General features: G+C 42.3%; 1 protein-coding gene across 5 annotated transcripts in view; it reads left to right on the top strand.

Annotated features, from left to right (window-relative positions):
- Positions 1-20,813, top strand: part of ENOX1 (ecto-NOX disulfide-thiol exchanger 1) — a 593,767-nt gene that overhangs the window by 233,734 nt on the left and 339,220 nt on the right. For all 5 annotated transcript variants that reach the window (XM_044283882.1, XM_044283888.1, XM_044283885.1 and 2 more), the window contains one exon: positions 14,540-14,593. The gene's annotated coding sequence lies outside the window, so the exon portion shown is untranslated. The remainder of the gene's footprint in view (positions 1-14,539; positions 14,594-20,813) is intronic.

Here is a 20,813-nt window from a genome sequence, read left to right on the forward strand (position 1 = left end):
CAGCACCTTCTTTTTTTTTTTTTTAACGAAAATAGTATAAAGTTCAGTGTGGAAGAGCTATGAGAACTTCCAAACAATTGCGGACAATGGCGACACTTATGTAGATTATATGTTTTCCCGGTAGAAAATGTTGTTAATGGAAAGCAAAATATAGGAATAAAAGGGAAAGTAGAAGTGAGGTGTTATGACACAACCCCACTTTAAAGAAGGAAGTTTCATTTGGAAAGTAAACAATATGAAGTTTATATCAAGTGCATACTATAAAAACAGTGGCGAGGATTAACCGTTTCTAGTCAAACTCCTCTGTATCATTCTTCAGTTATCCCTCCCGGAAATGTATGAATACATTGACAACTAGGCATTGCCATTTCTCATGTCAATAATGGGTATCCCTGCCTTACACTCAGTGTGAGGTGGCCATACACGTCTAGTGAATGATGGTTTGGAGACTCAGACAACACATTTAAGTCCATGTTGGGCACTGCTGCTGTCCAAACTGGCCATACATGTTCAGTAATACTAAAGAAACGCTGGACCATAAAAGTCAAGCGAGCAAGAGGACAACACAGGGCGCAGAACCACAACCCGGAGTCAGGTCTATGAATACATTGGAATTCATTTGACTCCTGTTGTGGTTCTGCGCCCCGTTTTGTCCTCTTGCTCGCTTGACTCCTATGATCCAGCGTGTCTTTAGCATTACTACTTACCCGACCTGCGGCTTGGCTCCCGCCCAAAGGTTATCGGACAAGTTTGGCTGCACCAACCAGTAACTTCCTTCATTTGGCCTTCATTGTGGTTTGCGCCCAATCTGGTGTAACACAAATTGGTGAGCAAACTCTCTCCCCTTAGTGAAGGCTAATTGATGTCCTCACCCTATGAGCGCCTTTCTGGCCGCCTTTGCCATTATTTGCTATACATGTTCAGTGACACTGGACGAGGGCTGAAACATCTTTCTGGGTTTGTTCTTTTGTCCAGACGACCTCTTTGTAGACTATGATGGGCTAAAACAATCACTTGTTAAATTTCGCCTCACGAATCATCATTTTGGTTGAAATTGTCTTTTTTGATCAGCTTTAGACGAGTGTGTGGACCTTAGTTTATAGGAGCACACCTCATTGTTGAGATGAATGGTGAGACGCAGCTATTCGTTTATTCTTAGTTTTCAGTAGAAATAATAATGGCAAAACACAAGAGCCCAGATTTAGTAATCTGTCTGCACCAAAAATCGATCTGAGAAAGTGATGCAGTTTGGAGCATCTAAGGTTTCTGCAATTCCCCCCCCCCCCCCCCAACATGCTCCACCAGGAGACAGCCTTAACAGATGACGGCTGGGAAAGAGGGCTGGCTGGGCCTACGATGCACAATTTTTCACCAACATTTTGTCGCAGTTCTGGTGTAAAAATCTGTCTCAAAATGCTAATAGTTGGTATAGTCTTTGAGAAGTGTCTGTCCTGCATCACATATTGTTATCATATTTTTTTTCCATGTTTCATCTATATAATATCATAATCCCTATCGTAATCCTAAAATCATGCAGATTTCCCACTGGTCATCAAGCCCAAAAATCTGTCAAGACTCCCTGTTCTTTGCAAGCAGCCACATGGACTGTAGACACAATGGTCAGGAGTGGACCTCATTAACTTTTCTAGGAATGCTCTGTGACCTGTGCAATTGTGCTGAGGTCAGGAGGGAATACACGAGATGTGATACTGTGGATTCTGTGTTATCTATACTACTGTCATATGTCATTGTAATTCTGCCTCTGATGCTATTGAGATGACTACTGAAGAGTTACCTGTACAGAACAGGAAGTATCAAAATATAATTAGGCCTAGTGGTTGGTGCAAAAACGGCACAATTTTATTTTTTTATTTTTTTGTAAATATAGCTACTGACATGAACATTAAAACAAATCGTGATTTTTTTTTTCTGGTGACATTCAGTTTTTATGCAGTTTCATTTGGAATACAAGTATTCGCTACAATGGACATGTTCTTTGAAGCATACCTAACAAACTCTGCATTCATCATTAGGGCAGTGTGTGTACATGAGGAATAACACATGTTCTGTTCCAGTATATCAGTTGTATCTGGCATTTTAAGTTCTTATCTGCACATTCTGAACATGCAAACATGGTGGTTGGAGACTAGCTGCCTTCCTGCACACATAGGAAGTAGAGGAGAAGCTCCTTTTACTTAAAAGTATGCTTCAGGATAATGAAGAGAGGTACAGACCTGTACTGGTTGTGAATTTAGCACTTATCATAAGATCTAAAAAATCTCTCTACATATAAGAGGAGTATTTTAGCGTCTGGAGGAACGACATAAGAACATCCCAGAAGCTGACAGTATACTAGAGCCTGCAGAGGGAGTACAAATTGGCCCCATATCTGGAGAAACTCCCCAATCCAAAAGACCAAGAGATCCTGAGCCGGTACAGACTGAGCGCCCACAGCCTGCTCATTGAATCCGGACATCACCGACAGAGGTACATGCCCAGGGAGAGCAGACTGTGCCTGCAGTGCAACCAGGAGCTGTAGAGGATGAGGCTCGTTTTCTGCTGCGGTGGCCCAAATACTCAGCAGTGAGGGAGACTCCCCTCAGGAGACTGTCTGATCTCTGCCCAGACTTCATCTCTATGGAGGAGGAAGAGAGACTCTCCTACTGCTGGGGAAAGAGGAGAACACAGCGGCCACAGCAGCACAATATATTACTGCCTGCCATAGACTGAGAGGAGCCTGATATACCATGGACTCCTATATCCCCACCCTGTATATGTCCCCACCCCCCAACCCTACCCAATTATTTCCCACTTTCTTTGGTAATGTTAAAATGTATTTAGTCCTGCCAATAAAGCTTATTTGATGTAAAATCTCCTGTAGCTGTGCAGTCTCTGTAGTGTCTCTCTTTGACCGCCATCTCATTCATCCTGCTTCTCACTTCTCCCCCCTCCCCTCTCCATAGACTTGTATAGACATATGTAATATGATCCTTCTGTGGCGAGATGGAATTTAAAGCATTTTTCAACATGAAGAACAATTAGCAAGGGGGTAAGAGTAGCGGTAAACATCGAGATGATGAAAACTAGACATTAATTCTAATAAAACATATCACTAAGTTTCTAGTGGTCGCTTGTACTATTGATTTGTGTAAAGTAGTGTGAAGTACAGTGACTCTATAAAGAGGACTGTGTTGTAGTAAATACTGCATTCCCCATGTAATAATTCTGGAGCATCTATTTTTCTGACTGTAAGTAGTGTCATTCCTTTATTATTCCTGTTAGAAGTTATTAATTGCTAGCAATTTGCAATGAAGATCCAGATGAATGTTACCAGTTTCCGGTGTGTCCCTGCACAGTCTGACACAGGCAGCACTGATGGAATCATCCCACACTGTGCAGGGGAGACACCTCAACTGGTAACGCTTAGCTAGACCTTCATGGCAATCTGCAAGCAATTCTAGCAGGAAGAATAAAAAAACTGCACAACTTCAAGTCATAGTGGCTCTGAGTACAGTTAGTAAAATGTTAATTTAAAGGGGTTGTCCAGGTTCAGAGCTGAACCTGGACATCCCTCCATTTTCACCCCGGCAGCACTCCTGACATGAGCATTGGAGCAGTTCATGCTCCGATGCTCTCCTTTGCCCTGCGCTAAATCGCGCAGGGCAAAGGCATTTTTCTGAGTTCCGGTGACGTACCGGGGCGCTCTATGGGGCTGACAGGAACCCCGGTGACGTCACCGGCACTGATGGGCGGGATTTGGCTCTGCCCTAGCCAGTAAAACGGCTAGGGCAGAGCTAAAGCCCGCCCCTCAGAGCCGGTGACGTCACCGAACACACTGCTGGGCGGAAGTTACCGCCCGACAGTGTGTTATTGTAAACACAAGAGCCTGTGCCCTGCGCGATCTAGCGCAGGGCACGGGAGCGCATCGGAGCATGAGATGCTCCGATGCCAGGCTCAGGAGTGCTGCCGGGGTGAAAATAAGGGTATGTCCGGGTTCAGCTCTGAACCCGGACAACCCCTTTAAGGACTTGGTTCCAGACTACACCTTTATACATCTAGCCAGAGTACAACGCCAGGTGGCCATGAGCAATGACTCTAGTAAGCAGCGCTCTAGCGGTGGGGGGACTTGTGCATGGGTTTATCTGTGCAGACACTCAGTGTTTTGTCTGTGCTATTGTCAGTGACAAGACTGTTGCTCTTTTTCATATCTTATCCTTATGCTTACAAATCCCTTATCAAATGTTTGAGCGATCCATCATAATTTCCTGCACGAATCATGACTCCATCATTGTTTACCAGCAGCAGTGAGTTGACTCGCACAATGAATAGTATAATGGGATGTCACATGAATTGATGGTATTGATGGCTCTGCAAGAACAAGCATTAAACACCCTTTTTTCTTGTTCATTTAGTGTTAATTTCATTGCCTGCAGAAGAGTAATCCCACTTCAGCCGCTCTCCTGTCATAGACGTATGAATCTTCTCATGTTCTTTGCAATATCCAGCACAGACCTCTCTTTTACTTCCTTCTAATGCAAGAAAATAAAATGACATCAGAACCAGGGCATTATGCTCACTTAAACTCTGCTCCTTTAGGCCTCATGCACACGAACGTATCTTGTTTCCTAGTCCGTTCCATTTTTTTGGCGGATAGGATGCGGACCCATTCATTTCAACTGGGCTGCAAAAAATGCAGACAGCACACCGTGTGCTGTCTGCGTCAGTATGTCCGTTCCATAGCCTCACAAAAACAAGAACAAAAAAAAAACCAGAACATGTCCTATTCTTGTCTCTTTTAGGCATTGTTACAATGGATCTGAGAAGAAAAAAAAAAAAAAAAAACGGATGGCATACGTATGTCATATTTTGTTTTTTTGTTTGCAGATCCGCAAAACACATATGGTCGTGTGCATGTAGCCTTACCCTCCAGTGTCATTTGTTCCTGTTTTTTATTTTATTTTTTTATTTTTTTCCCCCTCATATTATAAAATTGAAAAAGATAATTTGGCATCAGTTGATCATTGCAGACATCTTAGCCTCTTCTAATATTGTAATACTTTATGTAAACTCTCATCAATAGTTTTCAAATGCCTATAAACTTCTCCTGACTTTCCCTTTTAACTGACTGTAGTTTCAGGCCCCTTTTAAAGGTTAGGTCGGCTGTTTTGCAGCAGCTCCTGCACCTTCCTTTGAAGTGAATAGGAGCAGTGCTGCAGTGGTCAGCTTGATGCGTAGTAGTTCTGGTGCCAACTCCCAGAGCTACTGCAGAGGTGTTGGGGGTGTTGGACCTCTTCCGATCATTTATTGGTGGCCCATTTAATGATCATGTGGTTGACTCCATGTCTTAGGGTTTAGCACTGTTGCTTTGTATCGCAGAGTTTTTTGGATTCAAACCTGACCAGGGATAATTCTATATGGAGTTTTTATGATCTCGCTATGTTTTCATGGGTTTCCTCACACACCAAGAAAATACTGATTGAGACTGACATTGTGAGCTCCAATGCATGCCATGATTAAGATCTGTTTTCTGATTGAAATGCATTGGTAGTACCCAGCATTATGGTACAGGAACACTTAATGTAAACCTCAATAAAGTGGAAATGCTTTTATCCTGGTGCTGAATCAACATTGTATTTATCCTGATCCCTAATGCATACAGGGATCGATGGAGGGGGTGACGCTCTCTATGGAATAGATTGTTACAGAAAAATATAAAATAACTAAAACATTCTTACATTTGTGACTTTCCAACTGCTTTCACTTTTTAATGCATTTTCATTTTGAAGTTCTGTAAATAGTTTAAAAAATGTTCAAGTTCAGTTGCTGAAATATAGGTCACTACTCTAATTTCTACAAGTTAGTGTTTATGACAGCTACTGGCACCTCGAATAAGGACTCTAGAAGAATGTTTTATTTTCATACCGCACACCTCATTCCCTCGCTGTGTGCTTGCGGTGCTGCGCTGGACACCTGAGTTTGCGCACATATAGCAGAGGACATTCTGAGCACAAGCTCAGCAGTCTGGACTCTCTAATCCAGCGCGCAGAGAGGCAGCGGGGTGCAATATGAAATGAAACAATCTGGCCTTGTATTACTAATGTAGTACTGCAGATAATAGCCCTTAAAGGAAATGGGTCACTCAAATGTTTTTTTTCTGCCAGTTAAAACCAGATGGTAACACACATCTCCATTTTTTCTAATCTTTCTTTATTTTCTGATTACAGATTTTTGTATTCTGTTTCCTGAACATGGTTATGGGGGCGGCCATCTTGCCTGAGCTGTTCTTAGCAGCATTTGCATATTATTAAGAACATTTCTTTAAGGCAGCCCCATGGTCCATAGACACAATAGTCAGGGGGACCCTATTGACGTCTATGTCCGAGTTTTCTAGGCATGCTCTATGCCCTGTGCAGAAGTCATTGTGCAAGGAAGGAATAGATGCGCTTTGACAATCGCCTATTGTGAATGGGGGATCACAATAGATGTGCCACATCTATTATTAGACTTAGGCTTGTATATTCTATGTCTGGAGAAAGCATTAGTCGGGGCGTCCACTCTTAGGCTAAGGGCTTATGCACATGATGACTTCTGTGTGCATTTCGTATTTTGCGGTATGGAACAGCTGGCCCCTAATAGAACAGTACTATCTTTTGTCCATAATCCAAACAGTAATAGGATATGCTCAGTTTTTTTGCGGAATGGAAATACAGACACAGAAATGGATTGCACATGGAGTAATTTCCTTATTTATTTATTTTTGCGGACTTATTGAAATGAATAGTTCCGCATATGGTCCGCAAAAAACGGAACGTACATGGAAAGAAAATGTTTGTGTACATGAGCCCTAAGGAGAAACCTAGAGGTGGAAATCCCTGCTAAACACACATTTATTACAACAGGATATGCCATATATGTCTAAGATTGGAAAACCCCTATAAAGGGTTGTCCAGAAGTGGTTTCTGACTCCTATTCCCGACACTTATAAAATGGCAGGAAATCCCCAGTCGGCCAATCACTGGCTGAGGCGTGTCAGCATCTTAGGCCATCTCCTCTATGTAAAGCCCAAACCAGGAAACTAGGACCAGCGGGATCAAGTAAGTGTCATATTGGCAGTGCTGGGGGTTCAGTGAGGTGAGGGGAAACTTTTTTTTTTGTAAACTCCTTTCTACCCCTTATCTAAAAAAAATTATATTCTGCTGGACAACTCCTTTAAATTGAGGTATACAGTATGGGCACTATGCTGCTCCTCTATATAACAGGCCTTTACTATAATATTTTACCTATTCTCTTCTCATCCACTTATTGTAGTGTTGATAGTAATATAGATGTATGTGAAGAGAAATAAGTACATGAATCACGTACTCCCTGGCAGTAGTAATTCCATGGCGTATACTGAAATGGTATAGTTTGCATATTTCTGCTTGGGTTTAGTGAGTGTGAAACAAAGCTCAGCAGCAGTAGCCAGGCCGAGCAGATATATATATGCCGCACTTGATAAATCCAAGCACAGCAATTTGCATTAAGACGTCAATATGTGGAAATTGTGTTTCACTTGGGATACGCTTCCTGCTGCAGAATACGTCTCAAAGCATTTATCCAGGCTGGAGTGTGGAGTGGAATGTATCTTACCCCAGGATAATCATTTTCATCATCATTAGAGGTGTAGCTCTTCGTCTCCTCATGTTTGTGTATGACTTGGAAGGGTCAGGATAAAAAAAACTGTTTTGACACATTTTATTTCTTCTTTCAATCCCTCCTCCCCCCACTTCTACAGATATTGATTTGAAACCGCTGCATGTCAAGCTGCGCAGGGAACAGTATCTTGCAGCTCCTCTTTGTACACCAATTAGGCGGCTGTAATTTAAATGTTTTCTTTCCTACCGATATGGAAGCTTTGCCTGGTTAGCTGGGATATTCTCATCCTGCATTAGGGCTGTAATATAATGATTTATTAGGGAAGTGGAAGAAATATTGATCTCGCTAATAGCTTCAGCCTTGGCATATAAGGCTTTACATTTTACTTGGCTTAAAGGGACACAGGCTTTATCTGTGCTCTTGCATGCTGCTGGCCATGAATATTTAGATTCCTGGAAAGGATCAGTATTCTCAGTAAGGCTACTTTCACACTTGCGTTCAGAGCAGATCTGTCTGGTGTCTGCACAGACGGATCCGCTCCTATAATGCAGACCATGGGATCCGTTCAGAACGGATCAGTCTGCATTATAGTTTAGAAAAAATTCTAAGTGTGAAAGTTTCTCAGACGGATCAGTCCAAACTTTACATTGAAAGTCAATGGGGGAAGGATCCGTTTGAAATTGAGCCATATTGTGTCAAATTCAAACAGATCCGTCCCCATTGACTTACATTGTAAGTCTGGACAGATCCGTTTGCCTCCGCACGGCCAGGCGGACACCCGAACGCTGCAAGCAGCGTTCGGGTGTCTGCCTGCTGAGCGGAGGACAAACTGTGCCAGACTGATGCATTCTGAGCGGATCTGCATCCACTCAGAATGCATTAGGGCAGTACGGATGCGTTTAGGGCCGCTTGTGAGAGCCTTCAAACGGAACTCGCAAGCGGAGCCCCGAACGCTAGTGTGAAAGTAGCCTAAGACAGACAAAAGTAGTGTTCTTATTTCTAAAATGAAGCGATATATATACAGTACAGACCAAAAGTTTGGACACAACATCTCATTCAAAGAGTTTTCTTTATTTTCATGACTATGAAAATTGTAGATTCACACTGAAGGCATCAAAACTATGAATTAACACATGTGGAATTATACACATAACAAAAAGTGAAACAACGGAAAATGTCATATTCTAGGTTCTTCAATGTAGCCACCTTTTGCTTTGATTACTGCTTTGCACACTCCTGGCATTCTCTTGAGCTTCAAGAGGTAGTCACCTGAAATGGTTTACACTTCACAGGTGTGCCCTGTCAGGTTTAATAAGTGAGATGTCTTGCCTTATAAATGGGGTTGGGACCATCAGTTGTGTTGTGGAGAATTCAGGTGAATACACAGCTGATAGTCCTACTGAATAGACTGTTAGCTGCTTTTTCTTGCCATGGTACAAATTCTAAGTAAAGAAAAATGAGTGGCCATCATTACTTTACTTTAAGAAATGAAGGTCAATCAGTCCGAAAAATTGGGAAAACTTTGAAAGTGTCCCCAAGTGCAGTCACAAAAACCATCAAGCGCTACAAAGAAACTGGCTCACATGCAGACCGCCCCAGGAAAGGAAGACCAAGAGTCACCTCTGCTGCGGAGGATAAGTTCATCTGAGTCACCAGCCTCAGAAATCGCAGGTTAACAGCAGCTCAGATTAGAGACCAGGTCAATGCCACACAGAGTTCTAGCAGCAGACACATCTCTAGAACAACTGTTAAGAGAAGACTGTGTGAATCAGGCCTTCATGGTAGAATATCTGCTAGGAAACCACTGCTAAGGACAGGCAACAAGCAGAAGAGACTTGTTTGGGCTAAAGAACGCAAGGAATGGACATTAGACCAGTGGAAATCTGTGCTTTGGTCTGAGGAGTCCAAATTTGAGATCTTTGGTTCCAATCACTGTGTCTTTGTGTGACGCAGAAAAGGTGAACGGATGGACTCTACATGCCTGGTTCCCACCATGAAGCATGGAGGCGGAGGTGTGATGGTGTGGGGGTGCTTTGCTGGTGACACTGTTGGGGATTTATTCAAAATCGAAGGCATACTGAACCAGCATGGCTACCACAGCATCTTGCAGCGGCATGCTATTCCATCCGGTTTGCGTTTAGTTGGACCATCATTTATTTTTCAACAGGACTATGACCCCAAGCACACCTCCAGGCTGTGTAAGGGCTATTTGACCATGAAGGAGAGTGATGGGGTGCTGTGCCAGATGACCTGGCCTCCACAGTCACCGGACCTGAACCCAATCGAGATGGTTTGGGGTGAGCTGGACCGCAGAGTGAAGGCAAAAGGGCCAACAAGTGCTAAGCATCTCTGGGAACTCCTTCAAGACTGTTGGAAGACCATTTCAGGTGACTACCTCTTGAAGCCCATCAAGAGAATGCCAAGAGTGTGCAAAGCAGTAATCAAAGCAAAAGGTGGCTACTTTGAAGAACCTAGAATATGACATATTTTCAGTTGTTTCACACTTTTTTGTTATGTATATAATTCCACATGTGTTAATTCATAGTTTTGATGCCTTCAGTGTGAATCTACAATTTTCATAGTCATGAAAATAAAGAAAACTTTTTGAATGAGAAGGCGTGTCCAAACTTTTGGTCTGTACTGTGTATGTGTAGATATAGATATAGTGGTAAGTACTGTATGGTATGGATGGAGCACATTTTGTTACTTCATAGTTTAGGTGCTCTATATCCAAGGTAACCACAATGTGGCTTCAGAGCCACAATCCTCATGTTCTTATTTCTTCTGACACCTGACTAGCTGGACCCAAGATTAGAATACTGCAAGATCCATTTTACCCAACTTGTCTTCAGAACTGGATGAGACTGATGCAATCAAAAGGCTGCCGATTGGGTTCTTGGCCACAAGTTCCTGTTAGGCTTCGGAGCTGTATACGTGAATGCTTTATGAAGGAGAGTTCCTGCAGCTCCCTACTACAGAGCTTAAGGAATAAATGAATGTATGGAAGATAAAATACTGTTCAGCCCTTCCTGGCCCCGTTTGAAAGAGATTGCTTCCTTATCTACTTCATTAACCAGGCAGCCAAGTTTTGTCCAACTTCACAAGCCACACCTCGGCATGATTACTGACAGACCTGTTGAATCTATACATCACTTAAAGGATATGTATGTCTTTTGGAGGCAATTTTTGTTTGATTGGATTTCACTCATTTTTGGCTAAAAATCATATTTCAATTGGCCTTTATTAAAAATATTGAGCTATTCTGTCACAAAGGGTTAATTGTTTTTCTAACTGTGACTGGTATTTTCACTGTGTTACATCATCTAATAACCCTTTTCTCTACATTACTAAGAAGTCATAAATACTTATTTAAGCCACCTTCTTAGCAGTAAAATAAGGATTGCATTTTGATAAGTGTTAATAAAATGTCAGAGAGCAGAGACAAGGAGTCCGTCGGCTCCCCAGATGATGGAAAAGACAGAAAATCCACAGGCAGCATTACAGCAATGTACACAAAAAAGGATTTTTTATAGTTTTAATAAAGACCAATTGAAAAAATAATTTTTAGCTCTAAATAAGTACAATGCAATAATTTTAAAAAAAATGCATATCACTACGTGCAGGTGTGACCGCTGGGACCCGCTCCTATCTCTGGAACGGGGGCCTATAAAACAAAGGATTGCGTGCAGTGTATGTGCGGTGAGCTCTCCGTTCATTTTTGGGGGGGGGTTGATAATAGCCAGATGAGCGCGCTTTGTTATTTTCAGGACTCCAATAGAAGTTAGTGGAAGGCAAACCACACATCCGCTTCTTTATTGGACCGGAAATAACTAAGCAAGATCTCAGCTATTTTCGGAACTCACATAGAATGGAATGGAGAGTGGCGCGCTTGCACCCTTCTTCTCTTTGGAGGCCCTGCTCTAAATATAGGAGCGAGTCCCATCGGTGGGACCCACACCTATCTGACACTGATGTCATATCCTAGCAATATTCCACTAATGTCTAAAATGAGACAACCCCTTTAAATAAAACCTGTCTGCCAATGTGAAGTAAACTAGAAGGTCTCAAAAAGCAGCACATGATGCCACATTCTAAAGGGATTCAAATACTCATGCCAACCAAAGTCAATGAAATTTACCAGTCTTGAAAGGATTCCAAAGCCATTCCCAAGACTCTGGCAAACCACAATGAGAGCCATTATTCACAAATGTAGAAGACTTGGTGAACTTTCTTTAGGAGTGGCCAGCCTATCAAAATGTCACCAAGAGCCCATCATCAACTCACTTGCCTCAGCGAACATTATTCTACTATAAGAAAGATGGTGGACTAAAATGACATTCATGGGGGAGTTTCAATCCACTGATGACCAAAAAGAACACAAAGGCTCATCTTACATGTGTATAGAAAGCAAAAAAACACCTAGACACTCCCAAGACTTTAGGGATGTTATGGTACAATTTTTGTATGATTCCTAAACAAGGGATCTAACCATGTCTGCAATGCTCCAGATCTTAAAATTTAGTCTAGGGGCAAAAGAATGAGAAGACATGGTGGTATGTGAATCCTCCTCCAGCTCATCTAACCGCAAACGGCAGAAGACACCATTTATTAGTGAAAAACCTGAGTGTCACCGGTACAACCTAAAAATACAAATAAGCCAATAGGAAAATGACGTGGCTTAGCAAAGTGTGACGTATGTATATACCCTCATAGTGTACATCTGAACACTAGGTCCCCTCTGTTGCCATCTACCTTTTTTTACCAAGTATTGCACCCTAGCTATATCAAAATTTAAAGGGTTTCTGTCATGAGAAATAACATTATGTAGCTGACTGACATTAGCGATGTGCTAATGTCCGCAGAACATAACAGTATGCTTTATAACTCCCTGCCTGCCGCCGTTCTCTTAAAATAAAGACTTTTTAAATATGCTAATGAGCCTCTATGTGCTATTAAGGCGTTGATCCAGCACCTAGAAGCTTGGTCTACGCACCCTTTAGCATGCCCAGGTCCAATTGATTGACTTTCGAGTTCTCCTCAGTGTCCCGTAAATCCTGCGCCGTCCAGTTTAGTATTCGGCGCAGGCGCAGTGAGTAAAGGACCTGCTCCTGCTGCAGGCTTCCTTTGGCGCAGTGAGGAAGCCAGCAGCAGGAGCGCTTCCTTCACTCACTGCGCCTGCGCCGAATACTAAACAGGATGATGAGGAGAACTCGAAAGTCAATCAACTGGACCAGGGCATGCCAAAAGGTGCGTAGACCAAGCCTCTAGCCGCTGAAGCAACGCCCTAATAGCACCTAGAGGCTCATTAGCATATTATAAGAGTATTTATTATAAGAGAACGGCGGCAGGGAGGGAGTTATAAAGCATACGGTTATGTACTGCGGACATTAGCACATCGCTAATGTCAGTCAGCTACATAACTTTATTTCTCATGACAGAAACCCTTTAATTATGTTTAAAATAATCCTCCCATATCAGGGATAATCTGTGAACTAAGTGTTCAAGTTACATTTGGTGTAACGCTAACCTTGCATTCCACCATAATAGCATCATATCGTATACTAACAGTTCGCCTGGTGTGATTGTCAGGGACTGCTTTGCTTTTGCAAGACCTGGACAACTTGAAATAATTCCTGAAACCATGAATTCTAGTCAACCATGAGTTCTACTGAAGTTGGGTTATGCAGCAGGACAATGAGAAGAATCATACAATCCTGTCCACCTCTGAATAGCTCAAAAGAAACAGAATGAAGGTTTTGGAGTGGTTCAGCCAAAGTCCTGACCTGAATCCCATTGAGATACTGTGGCAGAACCATGTTCGAAAATCCTCTAAGGTAGCCAAATTAAAGGGGTTGCCCCATAAAAAAAATATTCTGCAGGTTTTAAACTAGCAATTGGATAAAGTGTACCAGTATAGCGCCACCCGCTGTTTTTTTGTTTCTCCTTATTTCTTTGTCCTGCTCACTGAGAAGGCCGCACATGCTCAGTTTCATCCTTCACCTGCCTCCTGAGCTGTGATAGGGAGAGCTGAGACACGCCCCCTGAGCTGCAGCAGGAAAGACACTCCCTTGAGCTGTCAGCTTGATATAAATCTAGCAGAGCAATGAATGGGGAGATCTCTGGATCCATGTGAGGTGCAGGGCTGGTTCTAGCTTTGTTAGAAAGAGGTTGGCATGGGCTATATGATCTTTTGATTCAAATTTTTTACATTAATCATGGGATAATACCTTTAAAACAGTTCTGCAAAGAAGAGACAGCCAAAACTCCTCCACAGCAACGTAAATGACTTGTCACAAGTTATTGAAACGTTTGATTGCGGTTGTTACAGCCAAGGGTGGAACAACCAGTTATTATGTTCAGGAGGGCAGTTACTTTTTGACATGGGTGAAATAGGTTTTCAATAAGTCTTTATCCTCAATAAATGGAACGAGCATACTAGTTTTCTGGAGTCTGGTGGATCATTGGGCACTACTGTCAATGATTACATCCATTTTATGGGTGCTGGTTTATGTCTCTACAATATTATTATTTTTATTCTGCTGCACAAAGTGCTTTAGACGTTCTTTTTTTATGTTCTTCCCTTCAGGATCCATAAAGGGTTTGGTTAAAAGGAAAAAAGAAACTGTACTACACTGCTTTGTATGAACATGACCTAGGGTACTTTCTACCTGCTGTGCTTATGAGAATCCATGAGAAAAAAAAAATGGTGCCATGCTCAATCATATGTAATAAGACAAAATAAAAAATACTATGCTTTATAGATGGGCATTTGGTGGCACACAGAGTGCCTACTAGTCTATTCTAGGACACTGATGTGAATACAAAACATTTATACCGCCACTTATTCTTACTTTGCTTCTGAGAAACCTTTTAATGATTTTTATTTATTTTTCTAATTTTTCAGAATAATCTGACCTTTGGAGTGTGAAATTGCTGAAGACTCATCCATTTGAAGCAGGTAACTTTATTTCCAGCTGCCGACCACTTATTTTAGTTTTTCAGGTATAGTAGGAATATGCTGTGCAGCGAGGTCTCTTTGAGGGAAAATAATAGGCACGGCAGATTTCAGCAAATCTGTTGCCCAGCAGATTTGTTGAGCCCCGCTGTGAAGAATTCGGCTGCGCCATTCAATTCACCTTCAGATATTATTGTATGTTCTTTGTTGGGGGGGGGAACGGACGGACTGTATCTGCAGCTTTTTTGTTTTGTTTAATCTGTAAAGTAAAAGTATATTCAGAGCTCTGAAGCTATAATCACTTTAAGGTTTGTTATAGAACCATCTCCTGTGGGATTAGCGGGCCAAGGGAGAAGGTGTTGTGATATTTTGTTCCCTTTTCCCTGTAGAAATTGCATTACAAAGCCCAATATTGAATTGTTTTCTTCATTATTTTATATGTATGCAGTGCTGGCATTGTGGTCTATTTTTATTCTTGCTCCCATAAACTCATTTTTCATGTAAGCAGTTTTTGTTTAGCTTCTTGTATTAATGCATTCAGTTCTTACTCATTGTTATTTTTAGCATTTGCTATTCCACTTACTCAACTAGGCCAATATTCAAATGATTTACCATTATTAAATATATGTATATTTGGTTTGGAAATAATTTTCATTATGAAAATGTTTTGATGGTCACAATCTTGACATAGAGAATAGTTGCCCATTAAAGGGGTTCTGCAGTTTGTTTAAAGGGAACCTGTCACCGGGATTTTGTGTATAGAGCTGAGGACATGGGTTGCTGGATGGCCGCTAGCACATCCACAATGCCCAGTCCCCATAGCTCTGTGTGCTTTTATTGTGTAAAAAAAACCCAACGATTTGATACTTATGCAAATTAACCTGAGATGAGTCCTGTCCCTGAGAGGAGTCTGCATATATGAGGTTGCATATGTATCAAATTGTAATTTGTTTTACACAATAAAAGCACACAGAGCTATGGTGACTGGGTATTGCGGATGTGCTAGCCGCCATCTAGCAACCCATGTCCTCAGCTCTATACACAAAATCCCGGTGACAGGTTCCCTTTAAATGTACATATGAAGGACATGCACTCAGTAAAGAATAGCTCTTGGACATAATATACATGTCATCCTCTATGTATCAACAGATGAATAGCAGGTTGACACCACGGATCCACAAAATATGGATACCTTCCATATGCAACCACGTTTTTCTCACTCCCATCATTATATGGATGTTCTGGGAAAAATAAAAATAAAAAGACATGTTCTATATTTACAGACAGCGCACAGGTGATATCCATGTACTCTCCGTGGACCCACAGAAACGAACCAGTTTGTGTGCAGTCCACAAAAATGTTTACTGGACGCAGATGCAGAATACGGTTATGTGCATGAGGCCTAAAACTGATGTAATTATGTTAATTCACTGTAAATGGTCTATTAAATGGGCTCATGCACATGAACGCACTTTCATTCCGTGTCCATTCGTTTTTTTGGGGGTTTTTTTGCGGACCGCATGCGGAATCATTCATTTCAATGACTAAAACAGTACTCCGCGTGCATTCTGTTTCCGTATGTCCGTTCTTAAAAAAAATTGAATGTGCCCTATTATTGTCCGCATTAAATCCACAAGAATATGGCTGTTCTGTTTAGGGGCTAGCTGTTCTGTTCTGCAAAATACGGAATGCACACAGACGTCATCCGTGTCGTTTTGCGGACTGGACTGGGCAATCCAAATCTTTCAGCAAAGATATCTCATTAAAAAGGCCATAGTTACGCATACAAGGGTAAGACGCTAGTTCAGTGCTTTACCATGGTCACCAAGAAGAGGTAGATACAAAAAATAAATAATATAAAATCCCAGGTAAATAAAAATAATTCTAATATATTTACCTGCTATCAGCTTTTTGTTGGTGATCACAGACAACATTGAACAGGAGGCAATAGAAAAGTGCCTGTGTTACCTGTAATTGTGCCAGTTTTTATGAAATAACTCACTTTATTAATTTAAATTCTGTAATAAAAGTAGGGCAGAGAGGGAAAAGTCCAGTGTGAGAAAATGTATAGGCGGATATTTCAGGTTGTATTATTCCCGTGGTTGGCTCCTACGTTATTTAGGTCCTCCTTTGTTCATATGTCTTCATTGTAACAAGCGCTGAATGAATATCGCTTTGGAAAGGACTATACTTTTACGCTGAATACTTTGGAATGTCCTTGCTTCAATCCCACTCATTAATCATACACTTTAGTTAGAGCTAATTTAACCAGTGCAGATCCATTATCCCCAAATAAATAATTCTCTTGTAGTCAGAACCAGATAATATCTTGCACTTACAATTATCTCCCACACGCCATGAGAAAAGCAATGTGTCCTGAGAGCGCGGCACAGATTGAGCAATAACCACATTCTTCACAGATGATTAAAAATCACATTTGTGAAATAGGATTGCTTCATAAAAGTGTGCGCTCTGGGAATCATTGCAAGAAGTCCTGCAGCGCAACTGGGCTTTACAGACTATTCCCAGAGAGATAGGCAGCCGTGGCCAAACAAGTCAAGTTCCTGCGCCTATTACTTTATTTCCAATGCGAAGTGAAGTTCCTGTAACTGTTATATTAATGAACTACAGTACGAGAAATCCATTATCTCCGCAATCACTCCCTTTACTTTCCAGAACAATTCCATCCTACTGCTTTCCTAAAGGCGACTGCTATCACGTTTTTATTATCATTTTTCAATACTAGACGATGCACAGAATACAGGCTTCCATAAGTTGTCCCTGTATGGACTACTTGCAGACGTATTAAAGGGCTTTTCCAAAAAGTTTTAAACTGATGACCTATCCTTTGAATAAGTCAGCAGGATTTGATCAGTGGGGTCTGACACCAGGGGGCACCGGAGCTCCAGTGTGCTTCGTGGCCTTTTTGCAGATCACCAAGCACAGCTCTGTACATTGTATAGCAGCTGTGCTTGGTATTGCACATCAGTCCCATTCACTTGAATGGGGCTGAGATGTGCCCTGGCCATTTTACCGGTGAAGGGTAAGCTGAGAGTATAGTACTTGGGGTGGGTCCACATCAGCGTTATGTATTCCGTTTTATGGCTTTCCGTTATAACAGAAATTAACGGAATCCATAAGGTAGCTCAGGGGTTAGCACTGGTGCCTTGCAGCCCTGGGGTCCTAGGTTCGAATACGACCAAAGGCAACATCTGCATGGAGTTTGTATGTTCTCCCTGTGTTTGCGTGGGTTTCCTCTGGGTACTCCGGTTTCCTCCCACACTCCAAAGACATACTGATAGGGAGCTTTGATTGTGAGCCCCACTGTGCTGGACCTTTGCTCTTATTTCCTGTGATGTTATGTCCATGGGCGTGTCAAAGGAGCACTAGGCACAGTGATGAGACTGGGTGGGAGGAGCTATAAACTAGCTGGGCGTTGTTAGGGGCTGTGGTGAAAACAAATCAGAGTTATTTGTTATAGGGTGAAAACGGGTCAGGAGAGTGCAAATTGGAACAGAAAGTATGCGGAAAGTATCAATATGAGCATAATTTTAGTAATCTCAGAAAAACTCTTTAAAGGGATTTTCCAATACTTTATAATGGATATCAGTATCTGATTCGTGGGAGTCTGACATCCGGGAACCCTTTCTGTTTGAGAAAGCAGCTGCGCGAACAGTAGCGCCACGGCCTTTTCTCAGCCTTCCCCAGGCCATGTGACGTCATGTTCATTGGTTACATTGCCTAGGTGCAGCTCACCCCTATAGAAGTGAATGGGGCTGAGCACAGTACCAAGCACAGCCGCTATACAATGTACAGAGCTGTGCTTTGAGCTGAGAGAAGGCCGCGGGGTTCACTGCAGCGCTAGTGCCTTCTCAAACAGCTGATTGGTGGAGGGGTCCCGGGTGTCGGACCCCTACTAATCAGATACTGATTACCAATCCAGAGGATAAATCATCAGTTATAAAATCTTTAAGGGTGCTGTTCAGAAATATAGTATATTTTTTTTTTTCTGTCTGCATTTAGTGTATACACTGGGAATTATTACTGATGTGTATAACTCTGACATATCTAAGTGGGTGCCATCAGTTGCAAACGTTGTGCATTAAGGCTAGCAACAAAAAGGGAATAACTACACTGCAACATGTGCCGCGCAACATTTTTTGTAATGACAGTCAGTGGTGTTGCATCTATGGTGGATTGATTTTTTGCGACTGTCATGTTGCAGTTGCAGCATCATTACATTACATGTTGCTCAACACTTGTCACAGTGTAGCCCTAGCCTAACACACATTGTTAAAACACATACCACATGTTATACATTTTTCTACAGCCATCAGCTCCCCCCAGTGCCATCAGCTCCCCCCAGTGCCATCAGCTCCCCCCAGTGCCATCAGCTCCCCCCAGTGCCATCAGCTCCCCCCAGTGCCATCAGCTCCCCCCAGTGCCATCAGCTCCCCCAGTGCTGTCAGCTCTGTGCCATCAGCCCCCCGTGCCATAAGCTCTCCTGTAGGGGCGCCGCTCCACGCGCTGCTCTGTAGTCCTGACGTCACACAGCGTCTGGTCATAGTGCGTGCTAGGACCAGACGGTGTGTCAGGATACAGTATAGTGCAGCGCGGTGTGGGCCAGCGGGTGACCACGGACCGTGAGTAACAGCAAGCGCTTCACTCACGCTTCATGGTCACATGACACAAACGAATACTCGATGCAAAAAATACTCCAACCACTCAGACAATCGTTTTACCACATGAGAGGCCTTATAGATGGGGATGAGCGAATCAACTTCGGATGAAAAATCCAAAGTCGATTCGCATAAAACTTAATTAGAACACTGTACAGAGCGAGCGCTCTGTATAGTATTAGAATGTATTGGCTCCTATGAGTTTAAGTAATTACTTTGCGAAGTCTCGCAAGACTTCAGGTAATGACTCAGAAATTAATTTCTACTGTAAAAAAAACTTTTACCGAACGCTGGTCCAGTTCCAAGGTACTACTCGCTCCGTACAGTATTCTAACAAAGTTTTATGCAAATTGACTTCGGATCAATTCACTCATCCCTAATTATGGACTATGGTCAGTGTACAGTAAGTCCAGGAACATTCCTGGTGCACACAGCAAGCCTATACCGGAGGAACACAGCCTACCTGAAGGCTATGCACACGAGTGATGTTAAACTCGCTCAAGTTCACTCAGTGAGAAAATGACTTTTCCCACATTGTTTGCTTCAGTGTTTTTTGTGATTCCGTTCATTTCTTGTAACTTTTTTCTGCACTGATGAAAAATAGATAATTCTTCAGTATGGCTCCGTTTTGTTTTCACTGACCCATTGCCTTGAATGGGCAGGTCCTGCAGACCCATTAATGTCTGTGGGGTTCTTCTTGCGTGTAAACGCTAAAAATGCTGCATGTTTTTTCACATAGAATGATCTTGTGTGAGAGGAGATGCCCAGAGACACAGTCCTCCTCATAAACTAGGCACATCCTCCGGCAGCCCTTGCTCCTAACTAGACTTTAGTCGTCATTTACTGCAGTAAACCGGCAGAAATGATGGCCTTGGCCGCACCATGCCCATACCACTTTCTTCAGAAAGTGGCGAGGGCAGCATAAAAACGCCGCTTGCACTTGAATTTAGGTGCAATGATGTTTAAAAAGTTGTAAAACCAGGGGTTTACAACTTTTTTATGCTGCATTCAGGCATAGATGATTATAATAAATGACCTCTATTAAGTTTAATGGGTCAGTTTTTACTGCTGGTGCTGTCTGTTTTAACTTGTCTGTTTGAGCCCTGACGCACACTTTGTGGAGTACATACATATTCATTTGATTTAGTTATGAGCAAATCGCTTTGTACCGCTATGTACGTATCAGATTCGTTCGTCACAGTAATTAACTTGTGGTAGAGGGACTGTCCCTCTACTGCCGTTACATTCCATTGTTCACTAAGGGATCAAAATAAAATGGCCGCTGGTCTTGCAAGAAAATCTTAATCTCATTCATGCGCTGAGTAGCAGCGCATACGCACATAAACTCAATGGTGAACCCTAAGCCAGGATTGTGGCATGTGCTACAGTCCATTACGAATATGGGTTTGGATTTGTCGTGGAGTATATTTGTGCAGGGGAACTGTGAATGCATGAGATTAAGATTTTATTTTGATTCCTTGTCAACAATGCAGTATAATGGCGCTTGAGAGACAGTCCCTCTACTGCAGGTTAATTACTGTGAT

Source organism: Bufo gargarizans, chromosome 3 (genome assembly GCF_014858855.1).
Source record: "Bufo gargarizans isolate SCDJY-AF-19 chromosome 3, ASM1485885v1, whole genome shotgun sequence".
Taxonomy (NCBI): domain Eukaryota; kingdom Metazoa; phylum Chordata; class Amphibia; order Anura; family Bufonidae; genus Bufo; species Bufo gargarizans.